At 46.3% G+C, this 21,235-nt stretch overlaps 1 protein-coding gene across 4 annotated transcripts in view; it reads left to right on the top strand.

Moving 5' to 3' along the window:
- Positions 1–21,235, top strand: part of ARHGAP8 (Rho GTPase activating protein 8) — a 778,529-nt gene that overhangs the window by 106,178 nt on the left and 651,116 nt on the right. The gene's annotated exons all lie outside the window — the stretch shown is intronic.

Genomic DNA, 21,235 nt, shown 5'->3' with positions numbered 1-21,235 from the left:
CCGGCCTCTGCTGCAGCGGAGCCTCTCTTGCCGTTTAATGAGGCTTTGCTTGATCCGGTGTTAGAGGTGTGGAAGAAGCCAGTATCTTCCTCGGCGGTTCATAGGGCTGTGGCCAGGAGATATTGAGCTGCACCATCTGACCCTGGCTTTCTTTCTAGACACCCTACGCAGGAGAGCTTGGTGGTGCAAGCCTCCTGTTCATCGAAGTCAGCGCCTGGATCTTTCCCGACGGTACCTGGAGACAGGGACTCCAAAAAGCTGGATGCACAATCCAAGAAAATATTTTCATCTTGCAGTTTGGCGTTGAAGGCCACCAACGCAACTTGCATTCTGGGGAGATACATCCATGCTCTTATGGACGATATTTCATCTTCATTTACGGAGCTTCCCCAGGGACTCTTGGATGTTGTCTCGGACGCCCAGGCTGCTGCAACCCAGATTATCCAGTCTTGGCTGGACACGACCGACTCAGTGGCTAGGGCGATGGGCATGGCTGTGGTGGCAAGGAGACAGGCCTGGCTCCGTAATTCAGGGTTTTCTGCGGACGTGCAGTTGACCCTATTGGACCTCCCGTTTGATGGGGACAAACTGTTTGGAGCCAAGGCAGATTCGGCCTTGGAGCGATTTAAAGAGAGCAGAGCCACAGCCAAATCGTTAGGGCTGCAAGCTCCTTCTTCCTCTGCCTCTTCCAGGTTTTTCAGGAGGTTTCGTGGATTTGGGCGTGGCTCTTTCTCCTCTTCCTTTCGGGGGAGATTCCAGCAACCCGCCTCTTCCCACCCCTATAGATCATTTAGAGGGAGAGGTAGGGCCCGCACCAGAGGAGCCTCTCAACAGCACTCTGCCTCTTCCTCGTCCTCTGGAGGGGTGCAGCAGGGAAAGCAACCTTAGGCTTCCACCATTTCCCACTCACTCCTCTCCTGTAGGGGGAAGGTTACGGCATTTTCTCCACAAGTGGGAGACTATTACAACGGACAATTGGGTTATCAGTATTGTGGGAAAAGGCTACACCCTTCCCTTTTGGGAGTTTCCGCCCCCCATCCCGCCCCGCCCATCTTATTGTTCAGAAGAACACCTCCTGTTGCTAGAACAGGAGGTTCAAGTCCTCCTTTCAAAGGGCGCGGTGGAGTTGGTCCCAGAGCTGGAAAGGGGTCGAGGTTGTTACTCAAGGTACTTCCTGATTCCCAAGAAGGATGGTCGGTTGAGACCGATCCTGGATCTGAGGATTTTGAATTGGTTCCTCAAACAGGAAAAGTTCAAGATGCTGACCCTAGCACAGGTGCTTTTGGCGTTGAACAAAGAAGATTGGATGGTGTCTGTCGACTTGCAGGACGCTTATTTTCATATCCCGATACTCAAGTCGCACAGGAAGTATCTCCGGTTTGTGGTAGGGTCGCAGCACTATCAGTTTGCGGTCCTCCCGTTTGGTCTTACTTCAGCACCTCGAGTTTTCACGAAGGTGATGTCGGTGGTTGCGGCAGAGCTCAGAAGGAAGGGGATAGCAGTATTCCCTTACTTGGACGACTGGTTGATCAAAGCCAAGTCTCCGGAGCTTGTGTCGCATCATCTGCAGTCAACAACCCAGTTGTTGTTCGACCTGGGCTTTTCGGTGAACGTGCCCAAATCTCACCTGGAGCCCTCTCAGCACCTCCTCTTCATAGGGGCAGTACTGGATACAACATTGAATTGAGCCTTTCCTCCGCCTCAGCGGATTCAAGATATTCAGGAATTGGTTCCAATGTTTCGAAATGGAGCGGTAGTTCCAGTCCTCAAGGTCTTTCGTCTGCTCGGTCTGTTTGCCTCCTGCATACTGTTGGTCATGCATGCTCGCTGGCACATGAGGGCTCTTCAGTGGTGCCTCCGAAGGCAGTGGTCTCAACACAAGGGAGATCTAGAAGGTGTGGTCAAGATCTCCAGAGATGCTGCTGTGGACTTGAAGTGGTGGATTGCGAGCAACAATCTTTCACAAGGAAAGCCGTTCGCGCAGTCGCCACCAGTGGCCACGGTCATAACGGATGCTTCCACTCTAGGGTGGGGAGCTAATCTGGGGGATCTGGAGATCAAAGGACTTTGGTCTCCAGAGGAACAGATGTTTCATATCAATCTGTTAGAGTTACGGGCTGTACGTCTGGCTCTCAAGGCCTTCCTCCCTTCCCTTCGTGGTCAGTCGGTACAGGTCCTGACGGACAATACTACCACGATGTGGTACATAAACAAACAGGCGGAGTAGGGTCGTACCTTCTCTGCAGAGAAGCTCTTCGACTATGGTCCTGGGCAAAGGACCATCAGATTTGCTTGGTAGCAAATCATCTGGCCGGGGTCTTGAATGTACGTGCGGACAGTCTCAGTCGCCAATTCTCGGCCGACCACGAGTGGCGTCTCCATCCAGATCAAGTCCGTTTAATCTTCCAGATGTGGGGGTTTCCTCGGATAGATCTGTTTGCCACTCGGGAGAACGCGCATTGTCCGTTATTCTGCAGCCTCCAGTATCCGGTGCAGGGAGCATTGGGGGACGCGTTTCTGATAACCTGGTGCGACCAGTTGCTTTACGCGTTTCCCCCCATACCCTTGATTCCTCGAGTGTTGAGGAAGATTCGCCAAGACCGGGCCCAAGTCATCTTAATAGCTCTGGATTGGCCAAGGAGGGTGTGGTACTCCGACCTTCTCCAACTCTCCCTGTGCCCTCCGCTCCGTCTCCCTCTCAGGGCAGACCTCCTCTCGCAGTCGCAGGGGCAGGTTTTACACCCCAACCTCCAGAGTCTACACCTACATGCCTGGAGATTGAACGGGGCAACCTGAGTTCCTTCTCTCTCCCGCCTGATGTAGTGGATGTTATATTAGCGGCCAGGCGACACTCCACTAAATCTATCTACGCTAATAGGTGGTCTAAATTTGTTATGTGGTGTGGAGAGAGACAGATTGATCCCTTACATGCTCATCTGTCGGACGTTTTGTCTTTTGCTCTGTCTCTAGTGCAGAAAGGTTGTGCAGTGGCTACCATTAAGGGTTATTTGTCTGCTTTGTCAGCCTTCATTTGTCTTCCAGACCAACCATCGTTATTTAAATCCCCTATTGTTCTCAGATTCTTGAAAGGTCTTCTAAATAAATATCCTCCAAAACCATTTGTTATGCCTCAATGGGATCTGTCCTTGGTCCTCACTTTCCTTATGGGGTCCCCTTTTGAGCCTATTCATTCTTGCCCCTTAAGGTATTTAGTTATTAAAACAGTCTTCCTGGTGGCTATAACATCTGCAAGGAGAGTGAGTGAGTTGCAAGCCTTATCGGTAAAACCCCCTTATGCAACTTTTTATGGGGATAAGGTGGTGTTGAGGACCAAGGCTGCTTTCCTCCCGAAGGTTGTTTCACCTTTCCATTTGGCCCAGACAATTACTTTGTCCACGTTCTATCCTCCGCCTCATCCTTCTAAGGAGGAAGAGAGACTACATCGCTTGGACCCAAAGAGGGCGTTAAGCTTCTTCATTGATAGAACGAAGGATTTCAGGCTGGAGGATCAGCTGTTCATCGGATACGTGGGCAAGAGGAGAGGAAAGGCAGTCCACAAGAGAACACTCTCCAGGTGGGTTGTTCTTTGCATTAAAATCTGTTACTCTTTGGCAAAGAAGGATCCTCCTGATGGCATTAGAGCTCATTCCACCAGAGCTAAGTCGGTCACTTCGGCCTTGGCCAGGGGTGTTCCTGTGGTCGACATCTGCAAGGCCGCAACTTGGTCGTCCCTTCACACTTTTGCGAAACATTACTGTTTGGACTCTGAGGTCAGAAGGGACGGCTGTTTTGCACGGTCAGTGCTGCAGGATTTCTTGGTTTGACCATTTCGGCACCCACCACCGGGCGTGGTACTGCTTTGGGACTCTATTCATTAGGTGAGGAATCCACAGGTGTAGTTGTATCCATCAGAAGAACGAGTTACTTACCTTCGGTAACGACTTTTCTGGTGGATACATTAGCTACCTGTGGATTCCTCACGGTCCCACCCGCCTCCCCGTTGCCTTTCTGGTCTGACCAAGTAATCCTTGAGTGCGCTCCTCTTCGTCTTCAAGGCTGCAATAGATTTTGTATATATGGATACTTGTGTGTGTATATATATATATATATATATATATCTTTTTGTATATACTTGATTTGCATATATTTGATTGTTTGATTTAAAAAAAAAAACCAAAAAAAAAAAGGAGAGGTATATTAAATCCACTGGTGTGGAATGTCTTTGCTGTAAAAAAAAAAAAAAAAAAGCCCTGTACCCATTTTGCGTGTTTTTTTATATCTATGGTTCAGATCTACACATTCGGTCTGTTGGCATTTATAAATTATATCAAAATCACATCTTTGTTCTTCAGAAATCTGTGTTGCATATTGTTATCAGCGCGACCTGTAAAAAAAACATACTCGCATGCCAAAGCACACTGTAAACAGTGTCATATTTTTTATATAAACTACAAACCACTCTTTCTCTTTAAATGCAATACTTCCTAGGAAATAATTCACTCCCAAGTGTGTTATTATTACAAAGGACTGTTTTCCCCCACACCATTACTGTTTCCATATACCTAAAAAAGTATTGTTGTAGTGTATAATGTAAGCCTTTTTAAATGTTTATAGATCAAATATTTTCTGTTCGTTATGCTAGTCTAGTTGTGTGAACCTTGGAAACTTGGATTATGTTAATGGATAATTTAGACTACATAATAATTGATACATAAATAATAAGTTATTTGTTTTATAACAGCTAACCTTGAACTTATTAACTTCTTTTTTGCTAGACTAGTGACTAATCTTTTGTTGCAGGACTACTTTAGAAGTGCATGATGTACTCTGTTTATTGTGAAAGCAAAGAATGGGAAATCCTGTTAAGAGAGCCTTCGTGTCACACAATTTTCCTGTTCATGAAACTGGCCCAACTATTTGTAATATGGGGCGAATGTGTATTGTTATGTCGTGCCCAGCTTATGCTGATGTTACTTGTCTATCAAGAAACATTGAAATTTCATTGAACTTTGTCGTGACTCTGAGGGTCGCCTTGAAGATTCGAAGGTGACTTGTTCAGTCAATCCCAAGGATGTTACTGATGTAGAAAAGGGTTTAAAGAAATCTGAGATCTGACATGACCCCCCCCCAGTTGATTTTTCAAAGTGATTGGTTGGGGTTTGTTTTAAGACCTGGACAAAATGTGAGCATCTGCACCAGATCGAAGATGCTTACTAAGTAGGAGGATACAGTTGGTAACAAGAAGGCACATCAATTCCAACTTGTTGAAGGAGGTTTTAAAAGCAAACGTAGGAATTGTTTTGTCCCTGTTAACTTACCTTGTAGTGAGGAAGCTTTAAGGAGGAGATAGGTAAAATAAAGCCTTTTTGACTCTAAAAGCCGCCTTCAGCCATAGTTATGAGAGGTACGGTGGTGAATGAGTTTTTTATCAGCGCCAAAACCTTAGAATCAGTATTTATTGGGTCAAATAAATTACTGTTTTTATGAATAGTCCCCATAGAAATGCGTAATGACATGCATTTTGTGTTGATTTCTGCAGCAGAGTCTGCACATGCTTGTGCCTACCATCCATTTCCTCCTACCGGTAAACACTGGCAGGTTTGACCTGGGGAAAATACATAGGATGCAATGATTACAGATAAAACCTTCTGTGCTGGGATCGGAATGAAGTAGGACATTGATAATGAGGGCCAGCATCAGGATTGTTGCAGGTATGCGTGCACTGTGACATTGGAAACGTCAATATATATGTGGAATGAATGGATTCTGTAGCCACTGCTGCAAAAAAAGGACGCCAATTTTTTACAGGTGAGTACTGATCCTGAAAATTCTCAGTCAAGGTCTTAGTGTTATTAAGAAATAATGGTGTCTTACCGGCTTTGTGTTTCCCGTTGTTTTCATGTTGGCATACAAACTATAGCAGAAACACACTCTAGTCTTATTATATTGGATCCAAGTTTTGTACTTTCAGCCTTTGCAATTTACTGCACGTGCTCTCCAGAGTACACTATTCATCATCGTATAACCTCTTTTTTGGAGTTCAGTGGCATTGTGACAAACATTGCTGTGGTGCAAAAAACAAAAGTGCATTTGCTAAATTTTTACTGCTTACGAAATGTGAAACATTGCAAACTCTATTTGCGCCAAATAAAAACACTGAAGCAGGCATTTACACTCTTTTTGATGTTTGCATATTAAGACATATAACCTTCTGTTTGAGTGGTATATCTTCTTTCTAGTGAAATTATACTGATTGGAGGAAACAGCATTCATCACAGAATTGGAGATCCCAAGCCAGCCTTGGAAAGACACTTTCTCACTATCTACATTGCTGCCTGTGGTGACACAAAGTTACCATCATTTATTTGTGCTTACTAATACGTTAACTTGCAACACACATAACCATTACTTATATGTGTGTACACGTTATTTATCTTTTAGATTTAGTGAAGCAAGTGATTTGTGTGTTCTCTATTACATATAGTTTTAATATGTGCATCTTAATATTGACATGTCAAAATAGGCCCTTAGCTTTCGACTCCATATTGCAAATAAAATGTTGCATTTCTGTTTATTCGTTTTGTTTCAGGCATCAGAGTTAGTGCGTTTTCTTTAAATGTATTATTTTCTCTTAGCTTACTGTTTGAAGGTCATGTTTGTTGCACATTGGTTTGACTATGATTCTCCGCACCTGCACGGAATGGGAGGTAGAGTAGGTTAATGCTCCTTTGTGAGATATTGTGAACTTGCGATGATGAAAGAATCTGGCATTGTATTATATGTGAGTAGGAGACCAACTCCAAATACAGTAGGAACCCTGAACTTATAATAACGTATTACTTTGAGTTAATTTCATGTTTTAACTGTGTGATACTGAGTTAGTTGGGAGACTTGCGCCTGTCCATGTTCGCTGGCAGATGTTTCTTTCGTCATCTCGAGAACCAATGCTCCTTATATTTCTGCACTCTACTTTCTAGAGCAAGTACATTTCTCCTTGTCTTAATTGTAACCTTCATTTGATTCTAATTGCCATTTTATATTTGCTGACACCTGCTTCCAGATATCCTACTTGCTCACAACCCTAGCTTAGCTTAGCATTGGGGGTTTTCCTTCTATGGGAAATGAATTTTATCTTTCTTTGCATATGCTATGTTTAATAACTTGTACTTGCATTTGTCGAATTGATTTGCTTGGATCATATTTGTACCTGTTGTATTTAGGTGATTATTTATTCATGCTTAACTTGTTAAATTTGAGTTTGTAACTTTACTAATTTGTTAATAAACCTTCATGCTTGCATAATTACCGTGCTCTGTCATTCCTGTGGGGCATATGATGTTGCACTGTCATGGATGTATGCTGAATCTACTACTTTTCACTAAGTTTGAGATAGAAGTCCATACAAGTGGACATAGCAGGGATCTGAGTTTGCGCCAAGTTTGTGTAGTGCCAACACTATCCTTCTCTCACACACTGTCACCTGCTTTGAAGATGCTTCTCTCATAAATATGAACACAAGTTGCAATAGGGCCAATATTAACACTGACAAGCAAACACAGTTTCAATCTGCACGTTACTATGATTTCATGTCAGCGCTAATCGTTCTAAGAAGTATCCGATTGGGCAGGTAATGCCTGAGATTCAGAAACAAGTGCTAGAGTTTTCCTTCTACACTTGTAATGTTTCTTAAGTTATTTTTACTCATAACACCTATATGAATCCAAGAACTTATGAGGGGAGGGAGGGTCTATCCCTTTCAAGTAAAATGATACCTCTTCTTTAGCCAAGGTACTAAAACTAACAAAAGGCTTTTTTAAAATGTTTTATATGTTAATGGCAGCACACTTTGCATTAGTATGGTATAGTGGGATGAAAGTTATCAGGTAGGGCATGTCCCAGAGGGAAAGCTGCGGTCAAATAAGATGGCCCAACCAACTCTCTATGGCACCAAGAAATGGTAGCAGGGAAGATGCCAACATACGGAGGACTTGTGTAGTTTAAGTGATGCATAATGCCAGAACATTAAAAACACAGTAAATAAAATACAGATATGGCTTTTGTCTCAAGACCAGGATCATGAAGAGATGACGTTGTTGCTAAGTTTAAAATGGATTGATTACAAAAGTGAGGGGTGGAAACTAATGCCGTAAAACCAGATTTGGAGGGGACAGGCACTAAAGCCAGGCCAGGCTGTATAATGATGGGTGAGAGGTACTAATGCCACAAATGTTGAGAACTAATGTAATCAGTGTGACTAAACCTCAGAGTGGTTGGGCACAAAGGACTGGCATGGGCATTACTGGGGCACTGGAGCCTTAATAACCTAGCCTAGCAGTTCAGGCTGGACTGTTTCCAAGGGAAATAGGGTCAAGACTGCATATGGCTGGGTCCATCTTGGGGTGGCATGGTGAGCCAAAGAACAATGGATTAAATCCAGATCTGTGACTGGGGGTGAGTGTTTGAAACATTTCAGCACTCCTTCCATCATCCATGTGTGCTTCTTGACACAAGCCTCCCCTGTGATATCAGATTCATCAGCCTTGTGAAGATTGAAACCACGTCTCTCTGCCAAATGTACTGCACTAAGAAGAGAACAAACGAAAATCACCAGGCAACTGAAAATAGCCTCTCCGAAGTCCCCCCTCCCCTTATGGAAGTGTCTAAAACTGCTAAAGAGGGAATACAAAATGCCAGCCTGGGAAGATAATAAATCCATTAAAGACTCTTCTTAGGCTAGGTTAATATTCAATGCTAGGCAGACCATCCTGAGAAAATTCTGGGAGACCATAACAGCTTCAACAAACAAGCAAAAGTAATAACTCAAAATCTGACTTCTAGTTGCAGATTCCATACCTTGCAATTTCCCCAGGCGTCAGAGTGGATCCAGAGATTTTTCTTCGAGCAGTACCCTTGCACGCCATCAGGTGGTGTCGGTTGACTCCTCGTCAGTCTTTGGCGTCCTGGTCGCCATGATGACGGGGTCGTATACAGGTGCCACCTTTGTGTAGTGACGTTAGCTCTTTTCTTTCCATGCTACGTGTTGATCCGGAGAAGACCTATCCTGGTCATTTTTTGAGCTAATTCGACCCTTTTATTGAGGTTTTGTGGTGACCCTTTGTGTGTCTAGGATGTCCCCCAAAGACTGGGTCCAAGACTTACCAGGGCTGTCACCATATTAAATCCATGATGGATCTCTTCCTCTGGCGCATTCCCTTCTGCTCCCTTGGATAAGGAATCAAAGAGACTGGACCAACTTGGGAAAAAGTTGTTTACTTCCTCCAGTCTGTTGTTACGGTCGGTGAGCACCACAGGCCTTTTGGGCCACTATACCCACTCTTTGTGGGATTCAGTCACGCAAGTTCTGTGCGATCCTGAAGGAGGCCCAGGCTATCGTTTTTCAAGCCGTTGCTGATGGGAGGGATGCAGATAAGTTGACCATTCGATGTGGACTAGACATGACCGACTCTCTAGGTAGATCGGTTACGTCAACAGTGGCCTTGAGGCGCCACACTTGATTGAGGGCATCTTTTTTTTTCAGGGGATGTTTAATAGACCTTTATGGAAATGCCCTTTGATGGCACCCATCTCTTTGAAGTCAAGGTCGACTCGGCGTTTGAGATGTTCAAGGAGTTCCGGGCTATGGCTTGGTCCCTTGACCTTTTGGTTGGCCCTCCCCCCAACAGTCGGCCTTTCATCCCCTTTCATGGCCTTGGAAGGGGCTCCCTGTCATGTTCCTTTTCCAGCCACCATGCCAGCCACGCTGCTTAGCCCCTTCGTGGCTGGGGCCGCGGAATCACACAGGCTCGTGGGACAGGGAACCAGAGGACTGCTCAGTCCACCCCCCTGCTGCAGCCTCCAAACCTTCCTAGTCCATACCCCCCCTCATATACCAGTTGGTGGCAGGATTCGCTATCACCAGCCCCACAGGGAGACCATCATGACGGACAGGTGGGTTTTGCAGATCGTCTGAAGGGGCTTTTTCCTCCACTTCAAGACTACCCCACCGACCATCTTACAGCCCCTTACCGGAGGATCATCTGACACCTCTCCACGAGTCACTGCTCTCTTGCCCAAGTAGGCCATAGAAGATGGTCCCTGCACCTGAAGTAGGTTGTGGTTGTTATTCCTGCTACTTTCTGGTGCCCAAAAAGGTTAACAGCTTACATCCTATCCTAGACCTTCGGGCCCTCAATCACTTCCTCAAGAAGGATAAGTTAAAAATGCTCAGTCTGGCTCAAATTTTGTCTGCGTTGGACCCAGGAAACTGGATGGTAGCGTTAGGCTTGCAGGACGCTTATTTCCATATTCCCGTCCTGCCTGCCCACAGATGCTACCTACGATTCGTGGTAGGCCACAAGCACTTTCAATTTACTGTGCTCCCTTTCGGCCTTACCAGTGCCCCTTGGGTGTTTACAAAAGTGATGGTGGGCGTTGCAGCTCAAAATGCGCAGGTTGGGAGTTTCAGTCTTCCCCTACCTCGACGACTGGCTGTTGAAGGCAGACACTCGCCAGAAAGTCGTCTCCAACTACAATATGTCTCTACCAGATAAATCGTTACCAAAGGTAAGTAACTTGTTCATCTGTGCCATTATGGGCACCCCATCTTGACAATGTATTTGCTATAAACCAATGTCCTGCTGGAGCTGAAAATTGCAAAAATAAGCACAAGGACGCTAGGCAAGTTACTATGAATCTGTCAATAACCTATAATGCCAACTCCTGTGGTTGGGCAGGTGCAGGAAAAGATAGAGCAAATTCCGCTAGATGACAAAAGCAACTTATATTCACCAGCCCAAGTTAAAAACATCTTGCTTGCTGGATGCTGTGATGGAGTGCCTGGACCAAATGGTCTCCCGCAGGCCATCTTAAAAAAAGATACTCCATTCTGGTTAGCAGTATTGGCTACGCTATATAATGAGGTTCAGCTAAGTGGCATAATCCCCAAGAGTTGGTGTGGTTCCATTATAAACCCAGTATTTAAAGGAGGTGACAGGGCCAATCCAGCTAACTACAGGCTCATAGCCCTCCTGGATGCTGAAGCTAAGCGTTATTCCTACCTTATACGAGCTGACTTAATTGACTGGTCAGGTTTAAACAGCGTTATCCTGTCAAATCACACAGGATTCAGGAGGGACCTAGGCACAACAACAAATATTTTAGCAACTGCCTTTTTAATTGACCAATCTAATTGGGCTAATAAGCAATCACACCTTTGCTTTGTTGACTATAAAGAAGCCCTTGACTGTGTTAACCAGGTGCTACTATGGAACAAGCTAAAGAGCTGGGGGTCTCCCCAGTAAACCGCTATGAGCTTTACAACAGCGTTATTCAGAAACCTGCATCCAAGTAAAAATTTGAGACGGCACTACAATATCCAGGAAGATACCAACTTACCAATAACTCAAGCAGGGATGTGTGTTAGCGCCCAACTTCTTTAACCTCTTCATGGCAGATCTGTCACCAGCCCTAGATCAGGAAAACACCTGTCTCCAGGCTGGGTCCCCTCTGTCTAACCCACCTGTCGTATGCAGATGACATTGCAATTTTCAGCTCAACGAAAGTGGGTCTACAAAGGTAAGTTAACGTCCTGACATCTTATGCCAGAACTAACAATCTTGAGGTAAAAGCAACAAAAACAATGTCTGCCAGGACCCCACTGCAGTGGGCTGCTTCGATTCTTCTAAATGACATCCATTTGAAGGTAGTAAGTAACTATAAATACTTGGGGTTGTACATAGATTCAAGAGGAAACTTCTTCCGTCAAAACAATACGTAGTGAAGAAAGGGAACGTCTTAATTCACACCTTTTAACACTTTAGCTAAAAGAATTGGATGGCCCCTTTTTCGAGCTCTTGATAATGGTCATCTCTTCCAAGGCACTTTGAACCATTGCATACTCAAGTGTGGCCATGAGAAGACCGGATGCAGCAGTATTGGATAAATTGCAGACTAATTCCTTTAGGTGTCTGCTCTCCCTTCCTCACTGTTCATCACCGGCTGAAGTCTGGCTTGAGTTTGGGCTCACAAAGTAAGATCTGGCTAGAAGATCAACAACAATGAAAAGCTGGTCCAAAATAAGGTGAGCACAAGACGCCACACTCAACATGCTTTGCAAAGTGACCAGCAATCGACATACTACACATTTTTTAATCATTCCATCAAACAGTTGCATCTAACTGAACTATAGGTCATGAGTGTGCCGTATGAGGTCTTCAAAAGGGCGATGAACTGGGCTATGAAGTCTTAACCATGTCTAGAAGATAAAGTCAAATTCAGCTCTTGATCGCATGCATGAATGGTCCGTACACACTATGAGGCTTTAACACCAGCACCATACTTAACGATTCCCTTTCTGATGGATACAACTACCTGTGGATTCCTCACTCATTGAATTTTCCCCATGCGCCAGCTTCCGACAGAAATTTTCTTCCTAGCTTCTGCACGTCGACGAGGACGTCACAATTGCCCACGCAACGCCGTCTGGCGTCATACGGGCAATAAGAGGTCCTTGCCGGCGTGCTGACGTCCGTTCCCTTTTTTCCGTACCTTCAAGCAACGGTTATTCTTCGAGGGAGCAACTGTTTCTACTCTGCGTAGTTACAGTTCCAATTTCTTTTTTCGAGATGTCTCCGCGAAAGTCGGGCTTTAAGCCCTGTAGGGAGTGCGGTGGCAAGATGTCGGTGACAGACCCACATGTGGATTGCTTGTGATGTCTGAGCTCCGACAATGACGTGGAGCAATGTGATTCCTGTCAACGCATGAGTCCTAAGGCGTTGAAGGAACGGGAGGCGAAGCTGTTTTTGGCAAAGTCCAAGAAGAAAGAGAAGCGGCATTGGCGCAGGTCATCATCGCCTAAGTCTCATCGGCGTCACCGTCGTGAATCTCGCGTCGGTCGAGTAGAGAGCGTTCACGCTCGAGGTCGCCTTCGGTTCGGCGCCGAAAGACATGGGAGGTTAGTCCCACCATCACTCCTCAGCCGCAGACGCCTCCCGCATCACCGACTTCACCTACAACTCCACCATCTGTCTTCGAGGTCGTACCTCAGCAGGAACAGGAGTTCTCACCTGCTTCAGAGACGCCGGGGCCGGCGCCGTTACCACCTCGAGCTCAGGCTCCGCAGTATCCGGCATTCCCGGCTCCAGGTGCTGATAGTTATGCATTTCTAAATGCGATGTTTGCCATTTTTCAGCAGATGTCTCCAGGTGGTGGACCGGCTGGTCCTTCGGGGCCATTGGCCTTTAATATGGGTGCTCCGGCTTCTTTACGTCCGGCACCTTTCATGCCCTTCCTTCCTATGGGAGGTGCTGTTTCGGCGCCGGTTCCCTTGGCGTCATCTTCACAACCTGCGACTCCGATGAGATCTGCTGTTCCGGCGCCTGGGAGTTCTTCACCTTCACATCCTTTACCTCGGTCGGCGCCAAAGAAGACCACAGCGCCGATGGATCTGGCGTCGGATGGATCGGAGGATCAGCGTCTGGCATCGACATCGGCGGACGCCCTGTCGACGCCAAGAATAGAGGCCAGGCTTCATACAAGGAGGCTAGCTCTTCGCCTCCTTGAAGAACAGGAATATCGAAGGCAGGCCTTGGAGGAGGGTGAGATTGAAGAACCTCTTGGAGACCTCCAGGGTTTAGATACAGCAAGTGGCTTAGACTCTTCTCCAGAGTGGGACTTACCATCTCCTGGAGAATATACAGAGGAGGCTGCTTCTTTCCACTCTGTTTTAAGGAAAGCAGCTGACTTTTTGGACCTTCCTCTTCCAGTGGCTGAGTCAAAACCCAACATATTAACGGAAGTGCTACATCCGGCTTCAGCAGTTGCAGAGCCTCTTCTGCCATTTAATGAGGGTCTCCTGGATCCGATTCTAGAGATCTGGAAAAAGCCAGTTTCATCTACGGCTGTTAATAGGACAGTGGTGCGCAGGTATCGTGTGGCTCTTGCGGATCGGAGCTTTTTGTCGAGGCACCCGACTCCGGAAAGCCTGGTTGTACAAGCTTCATGTTCATCTCGCACTGCTCCAGGTTCTTTTCCGGGTGTGTCTTCGGACAGGGACTCTAAAAAGATGGACCAGTCTTCCAAGAAGGCATTTTCATCTTGCAGTATGGCTCTCAAGTCCACCAATGCCACATGCATTTTGGGCAGATACATCTACGCCCTTATGGAGATCAAGTCGTCTCATTCGGAAGTGCCTCAGGAGGTGTTGAACCTTGTTTCTGATGCTCAGGCTGCGGCAACACAAGTAATCCAGTCAGTGCTGGACACAACGGATTCTGTGGTCAGAGCTATGGGCACCACTGTTGCTACGAGGAGACAGGCATGGCCTAGTTCTTCAGGGTTTTCATCCGATGTTCAGTCAGCCCTGCTGGATCTTCCCTTTGATGGGGATAAACTTTTTGGATCAAAGGCGGACTCTGCCCTTGAAAGATTTAAAGAGAGTAGAGCCACAGCAAAATCGTTAGGCTTGCAAGCCTCCTCTTCTGCTTCTTCTAGGTTCAGAAGATTTAGGGGGTTTGGTCGTGGCTCCTCCTCCTCCTCCTTTCGGGGCAGATTTTTGCAGCAGGCTGCCACTGCCCTCCCCTAAAGATCATAAAGGGGGAGGGGTAGTCTCCGAACCAGAGGAGCCGCCCAGCAGCACTCGGCCTCTTCCTCTTCCTCTGGAGGGGTGCAGCAGGGGAAGCAGCCTTAGTCATCCACCAATTCCTTTGCATACCACTCCTGTAGGGGGGAGGTTAATGAACTTTCTCCACCTGTGGGAGGCAATAACATCGGACTCCTGGGTCACCAGCATTGGGGGGAAAGGCTTTGCCCTTCCCTTTCGGGAGTTTCCAACCCCCATCCTGCCCCGTCCATCCTTCTGTTCAGAAGAACATCTCCTGTTACTAGAACAGGAGGTTCTAGTCCTCCTTTCAAAGGGTGCAGTGGAGTTGGTTCCAGAGCAGGAAAGGGGTCAGGGTTGTTATTCAAGATACTTCCTGATCCCCAAGAAGGATGGTCGGTTGAGACCAATCCTGGACCTGAGGATTTTGAATTGGTTCCTTAAACAGGAAAAGTTCAAGATGCTGACCCTAGCTCAGGTGCTTTTGGCGTTGAACGAAGGAGATTGGATGGTGTCTGTTGACTTGCAGGATGCTTACTTTCATATCCTGATACTCAAGTCACACAGGAAGTATCTCCGGTTTGTGCTGGGATCGCAGCACTATCAGTTTGCGGTCCTTCCGTTTGCTCTAACTTCAGCACCTCGAGTCTTCACGAAGGTGATGGCGGTGGTTGCAGCAGAGCTCAGAAGGAAGGGGATAGCGGTATTTCCTTACCTAGACGATTGGTTGATCAAAGCCAAGTCTCCGGAGCTCGTGCTGCGTCACCTGCAGTCGACAACCCAGTTGTTGTTCGATCTGGGCTTTTCGGTGAACGTGCCCAAATATCACCTGGAGCCCTCTCAGCGCCTCCTGTTCATAGGGGCAGTACTGGACACAACATTGAATCGTGCCTTTCCGCCGCCTCAGCGGATTCCGAACATTCAGGCGTTGGTTCCAATGTTTCAAAGTGGCGCGGTCATTCCAGTCCTCAAGGTCCTTCGTCTGCTCGGTCTGTTTGCTTCTTGCATTCTGTTGGTCACTCTTGCTCGCTGGCACATGAGGGCTCTTCAGTGGTGCCTCCGAAAGCCGTGGTCTCAGCACAAAGGGGATCTCGAGGGATCGGTAAAGATTTCCAGGGACGCTGCAGTGGATCTTCAATGGTGGGCTGCGGACAGCAACTTTCCCAAGGAAGGCCATTCTCGCTGCCTCCTTCAGTGGCCACAGTGATAACGGATGCTTCCACTCTAGGGTGGGGGAGTTCATCTGGGGGACCTGGAGGTCAAAGGTCAAAGGTCATTGGTCTCCAGTGGAACAGATGTTTCACATAAATCTGTTGGAATTGTGGGCGATACGCCTGGCTCTCAAGGCCTTCCTCCCTTCCCTTCGCGGTCAGTCAGTTCAGGTCCTGACGGACAACACTACCGCAATGTGGTACATCAAAAAGCAGGGAGGAGTAGGGTCGTACCTTCTCTGCAGAGAAGCTCTGTGGCTATGGTCCTGGGCAAGGGACCATCGGATTTGCTTGGTAGCAAACCATCTGGCCGGAGTCTTGAACGTGCGTGCGGACAGTTTCAGTCGGCACTTCTCGACCGATCACGAGTGGCGTCTTCATCCAGATCTAGCCCTGCAAATCTTCCAGATGTGGGGATTCCCTCGGGTAGATCTTTTTGCCACTTGGGAGAACACGCACTGCCCGTTGTTCTGCAGCCTCCAGTATCCGGTGCAAGGAACGTTGGGGGGCGCGTTTCAGATGTCCTGGTGCGACCAGTTACTTTACACGTTTCCCCCCATACCTTTGATTCCTCGGGTTCTGAGGAAAATTCGCCAAGACCGGGCCCAAGTTATCTTAATAGCTCCGGATTGGCCAAGGAGGGTATGGTATTCGGATCTTCTCCAACTCTCTCTGTGCCCCCCGCTCCGTCTCCCTCTCAGGGCAGACCTCCTCTCGCAATCGCAGGGGCAGGTTTTTACACCTCCACCTCCAGAGCCTGCACATTCATGCCGCAAGATTGAACGGGGCAACCTGAGTTCCTTTTCTCTCCCGCCTGAGGTAGTGGATGTTATTTTATCGGCCAGGCGACACTCCACTAAATCTATCTACGCTAGCAGGTGGGCTAAATTTGTGAATTGGTGTGGAGAGAAGCAAATTGATCCCTTACGTGCCCACTTATCGGATATCTTGTCTTTTGCGTTGTCCCTGGCACAGAGGGGTTGTGCAGTTGCGACAGTTAAGGGCTACTTGTTGGCTCTGTCAGCCTTTCTGTGTCTGCCTGACCAACCTTCTTTATTTAAATCTCCTTTAGTGTTGAGGTTTTTAAAAGGCCTGACTAACAGATATCCTCCCACTCCTTTCATTATGCCACAGTGGGATTTGAACCTAGTTTTAACGTTTCTTATGGGCTCACCGTTTGAGCCAATGCATTCTTGCCCCTTGAGGTTATTGGTTCTTAAGACTGTTTTCCTTGTTGCTATTACTTCAGCTAGAAGGGTGAGTGAGCTACAGGCTCTTTCTGTTAAGCCCCCGTATACATCCTTCTATGGGGATAAGGTGGTGTTGAGGACTAAGGCTGCTTTCTTGCCAAAGGTTGTTTCACCCTTCCATATGGGTCAGTCTATTACACTCTCCTCTTTTTATCCTCCACTTCATCCTTCGAAAGAGGAAGAAAGACTGCATTGTTTGGACCCGAGAAGAGCACTGAGCTTCTTCGTCGACAGCACGAAGGAGTTTAGATTGGAAGATCAACTCTTCATCGGGTATGTGGGAAAGAGGAGAGGAAGGGCAGTCCACAAGAGAACACTCCCCAGGTGGCTCATTCCACCAGAGCTAAGTCTGCCTCGGCTAGGGGTGTTTCTGTGGTTGACATCTGCAAGGCTGCAACTTGGTCATCCCTCCACACTTTTGCAAAGCATTATTGCTTGGATTCGGAGGTTAGGAGGGATGGCCATTTTGCACGGTCGGTGCTGCAGGATTTCTTGGTTTGACCATTCAGGCACCCTCCACCGAGTGCGGTACTGCTTTGGGACTCTATTCTATGAGTGAGGAATCCACAGGTAGTTGTATCCACCAGAAGAACGAGTTACTTACCTTTGGTAACGCCTTTTCTGGTGGATACACTAGCTACCTGTGGATTCCTCACGGTCCCACCCGCCTCCCCGTTGCCTGTCTGGTCTTACCAAGATATCCTTGGGTGAACTCCTGTTGGTAATATGTTGGTTTTATATGTATATATATCTTTAAAAAAAAAAAAAAATCGTGATGGTGTAACTATATATTGTTTATATGTATATATTTTTGCGTATTTACATATTTATGCTGATGTTTTCTCTATTTGGTTTAATTAAATGTTATGATATAAGATTTTATTTGAGGCAATTGTTTCAAGAGTATATATATTTTGTTAGTATTTGCCTGTTCGTCTCAGAGGCACGTCAAAAATGTTGGTAATAACGTCAGCACGCCGGTGAGGACCTCTTATTGCCCGTATGACGTCAGACGGCGTCGCGTGGGCAATTGTGACGTCCTCGTCGACGTGCAGAAGCTAGGAAGAAAATTTCCGTCGGAAGCTGGCGCAAGGGGAAAATTCAATGAGTGAGGAATCCACAGGTCGCTAGTGTATCCACCAGAAAAGGCGTTACCGAAGGTAAGTAACTTGTTCTTCCGGCACACATAAAGCGCAGGCTTATGACTTTGCATTCTGGCAAAACGCCAGTTGACCCACATGGAAATACAGGGAGTGCAGAATTATTAGGCAAATTAGTATTTTGACCACATCATCCTCTTTATGCATGTTGTCTTACTCCAAGCTGTATAGGCTCGAAAGCCTACTACCAATTAAGCATATTAGGTGATGTGCATCTCTGTAATGAGAAGGGGTGTGGTCTAATGACATCAACACCCTATATCAGGTGTGCATAATTATTAGGCAACTTAACAAAAAACAAATATATACCCATTTCAATTATTTATTATTACCAGTGAAACCAATATAACATCTCAACATTCACAAATATACATTTCTGACATTCAAAAACAAAACAAAAACAAATCGGTGACCAATATAGCCACCTTTCTTTGCAAGGACACTCAAAAGCCTGCCATCCATGGATTCGGTCAGTGTTTTGATCTGTTCACCATCAACATTGCGTGCAGCAGCAACCACAGCCTCCCAGACACTGTTCAGAGAGGTGTACTGTTTTCCCTCCTTGTACATCTCACATTTGATGATGGACCACAGGTTCTCAATGGGGTTCAGATCAGGTGAACAAGGAGGCCATGTCATTAGATTTCCTTCTTGTATACCCTTTCTTGCCAGCCACGCTGTGGAGTACTTGGACCCGTGTGATGGAGCATTGTCCTGCATGAAAATCATGTTTTTCTTGAAGGATGCAGACTTCTTCCTGTACCACTGCTTGAAGAAGGTGTCTTCCAGGAACTGTCAGTAGGACTGGGAGTTGAGCTTGACTCCATCCTCAACCCGAAAAGGCCCCACAAGCTCATCTTTGATGATACCAGCCCAAACCAGTACTCCACCTCCACCTTGCTGGCGTCTGAGTCGGACTGGAGCTCTCTGCCCTTTACCAATCCAGCCACGGGCCCATCCATCTGGCCCATCAAGACTCACTCTCATTTCATCAGTCCATAAAACCTTAGAAAAATCAGTCTTGAGATATTTCTTGGCCCAGTCTTGACGTTTCAGCTTGTGTGTCTTGTTCAGTGGTGGTCGTCTTTCAGCCTTTCTTACCTTGGCCATGTCTCTGAGTATTGCACACCTTGTGCTTTTGGGCACTCCAGTGATGTTGCAGCTCTGAAATATGGCCAAACTGGTGGCAAGTGGCATCGTGGCAGCTGCAGGCTTGACTTTTCTCAGTTCATGGGCAGTTATTTTGCGCCTTGGTTTTTCCACACGCTTCTTGCGACCCTGTTGACTATTTTGAATGAAACGCTTGATTGTTCGATGATCACGCTTCAGAAGCTTTGCAATTTTAAGAGTGCTGCATCCCTCTGCAAGATATCTCACTATTTTTGACTTTTCTGAGCCTGTCAAGTCCTTCTTTTGACCCATTTTGCCAAAGGAAAGGAAGTTGCCTAATAATTATGCACACCTGATATAGGGTGTTGATGTCATTAGACCACACCCCTTCTCATTACAGAGATGCACATCACCTAATATGCTTAATTGGTAGTAGGCTTTCGAGCCTATACAGCTTGGAGTAAGACAACATGCATAAAGAGGATGATGTGGTCAAAATACTCATTTGCCTAATAATTCTGCACTCCCTGTATACTGGTCCCAAAGAATGTAGTTTGTAAAGCAAACAAGCATTTGCAATGCAACGGGTCTCTCGTTTGCTCATGTTCGACCTGATCGCGTTGTAAACTCCTAAACCGACTTTTCATCTATCGGCAAAAGTGCTTTTATGTAGGTAACCCGAAAAAGTGAAATTAACTGTGTAAAGCGCTCGACTTCTGCGAAGCGAAATCACGCTAGGAAAATAGAGAAAAAGTAGTCCACGATCCGACAGAAAACAGTGAGCCTGGCATGTTTTCTGTACTTGGTCTCTGCGCTGGAGGAGGGCTAACCACCGGAAAAGGCATGGAGTGGGCATGCCTTCGACTAATGAAAGCAAGCAGATTTGACTAGGCAAGCCCACGAACCAATCAAACACACTGACGTGACGTTGACAGGGCTCCGAGCCCTTTTCTAATAACTAAAGCGTCTCGCTGCGATACACATGCGCGAGCGCATGCAACGCAGGCTCGACCCTAAAAAGGAGGATGTTATCCATTTGATCTGCATCTCTCCTAAACGGTGAATGTATTGTTTATCAGTATTAAAGAGAAGCTTCAATGAGAGGCATTCAAACGTTCTAGGAAGGGATAATTGCGAGCCTTAGCCCAGGGGACCCACAGTTAAACGTAAACTTGTGAGATTTTTGACAGTGGCCCCAATTGATTAATCTCTGCCCGAGTATTCAACAAAGTGTCACCTGGTGAAGAGCTCAAAGCCAGCGAAAGGATCTGGTCCCCACGGTTGAACCACTCAGACTGAACTCATGCTCAGTTTGACTTGCTCACTTGCACAAATGCAGATTTGCACTAGTTTTATTACAATTGAGATTCGTTTTTAAGGATAATTTATCGATGAAGATACATTCCTATACTCAGAATGAACAATTACACTTTTCTTCTAATTTGTGTACAGTTTTACGATGTTGGAATTGCAATGCGGTCATGGTTTTAATTGCGATATTGTTAAGGTTTTAGTGAACCGACTCAATAAAGAATTGACTGATTGTAAAAGTCAAATAAAATGCATTTGTTTATTGCAGTGTTATTTTCAGTTGACTTCCATGGAGTGAGAGGCGGTCAAAGGCTGCAATTTTAGTATTAAATGCGTACTTTTTACAATCAGTGAGACCTTAGAACAACTGCTTTCCTCTTACTTGCCTGGTGATTCCAACGGACATATCAATGGAGTTCTGCTCTGCTTTTATTGAGGATAGGTCCTTGCATACTGTATTTACGAATAGTAATTTACCGCCGAAAATCCCTTCGAGATGCTAGCCTTCCTATGCAATGAACGGATGTGTTTGTACCATCAGCAACTGAATATAACTGTAGTAATTTAGAAAAGCCTTTAACAGTAACATTTTCTTTT

Source organism: Pleurodeles waltl, chromosome 4_1 (assembly GCF_031143425.1).
Source record: "Pleurodeles waltl isolate 20211129_DDA chromosome 4_1, aPleWal1.hap1.20221129, whole genome shotgun sequence".
Taxonomy (NCBI): Eukaryota; Metazoa; Chordata; class Amphibia; order Caudata; family Salamandridae; genus Pleurodeles; species Pleurodeles waltl.
Note: the sequence above shows the minus strand (reverse complement) of the source record. Positions and strands in the feature narration are given on the sequence as shown.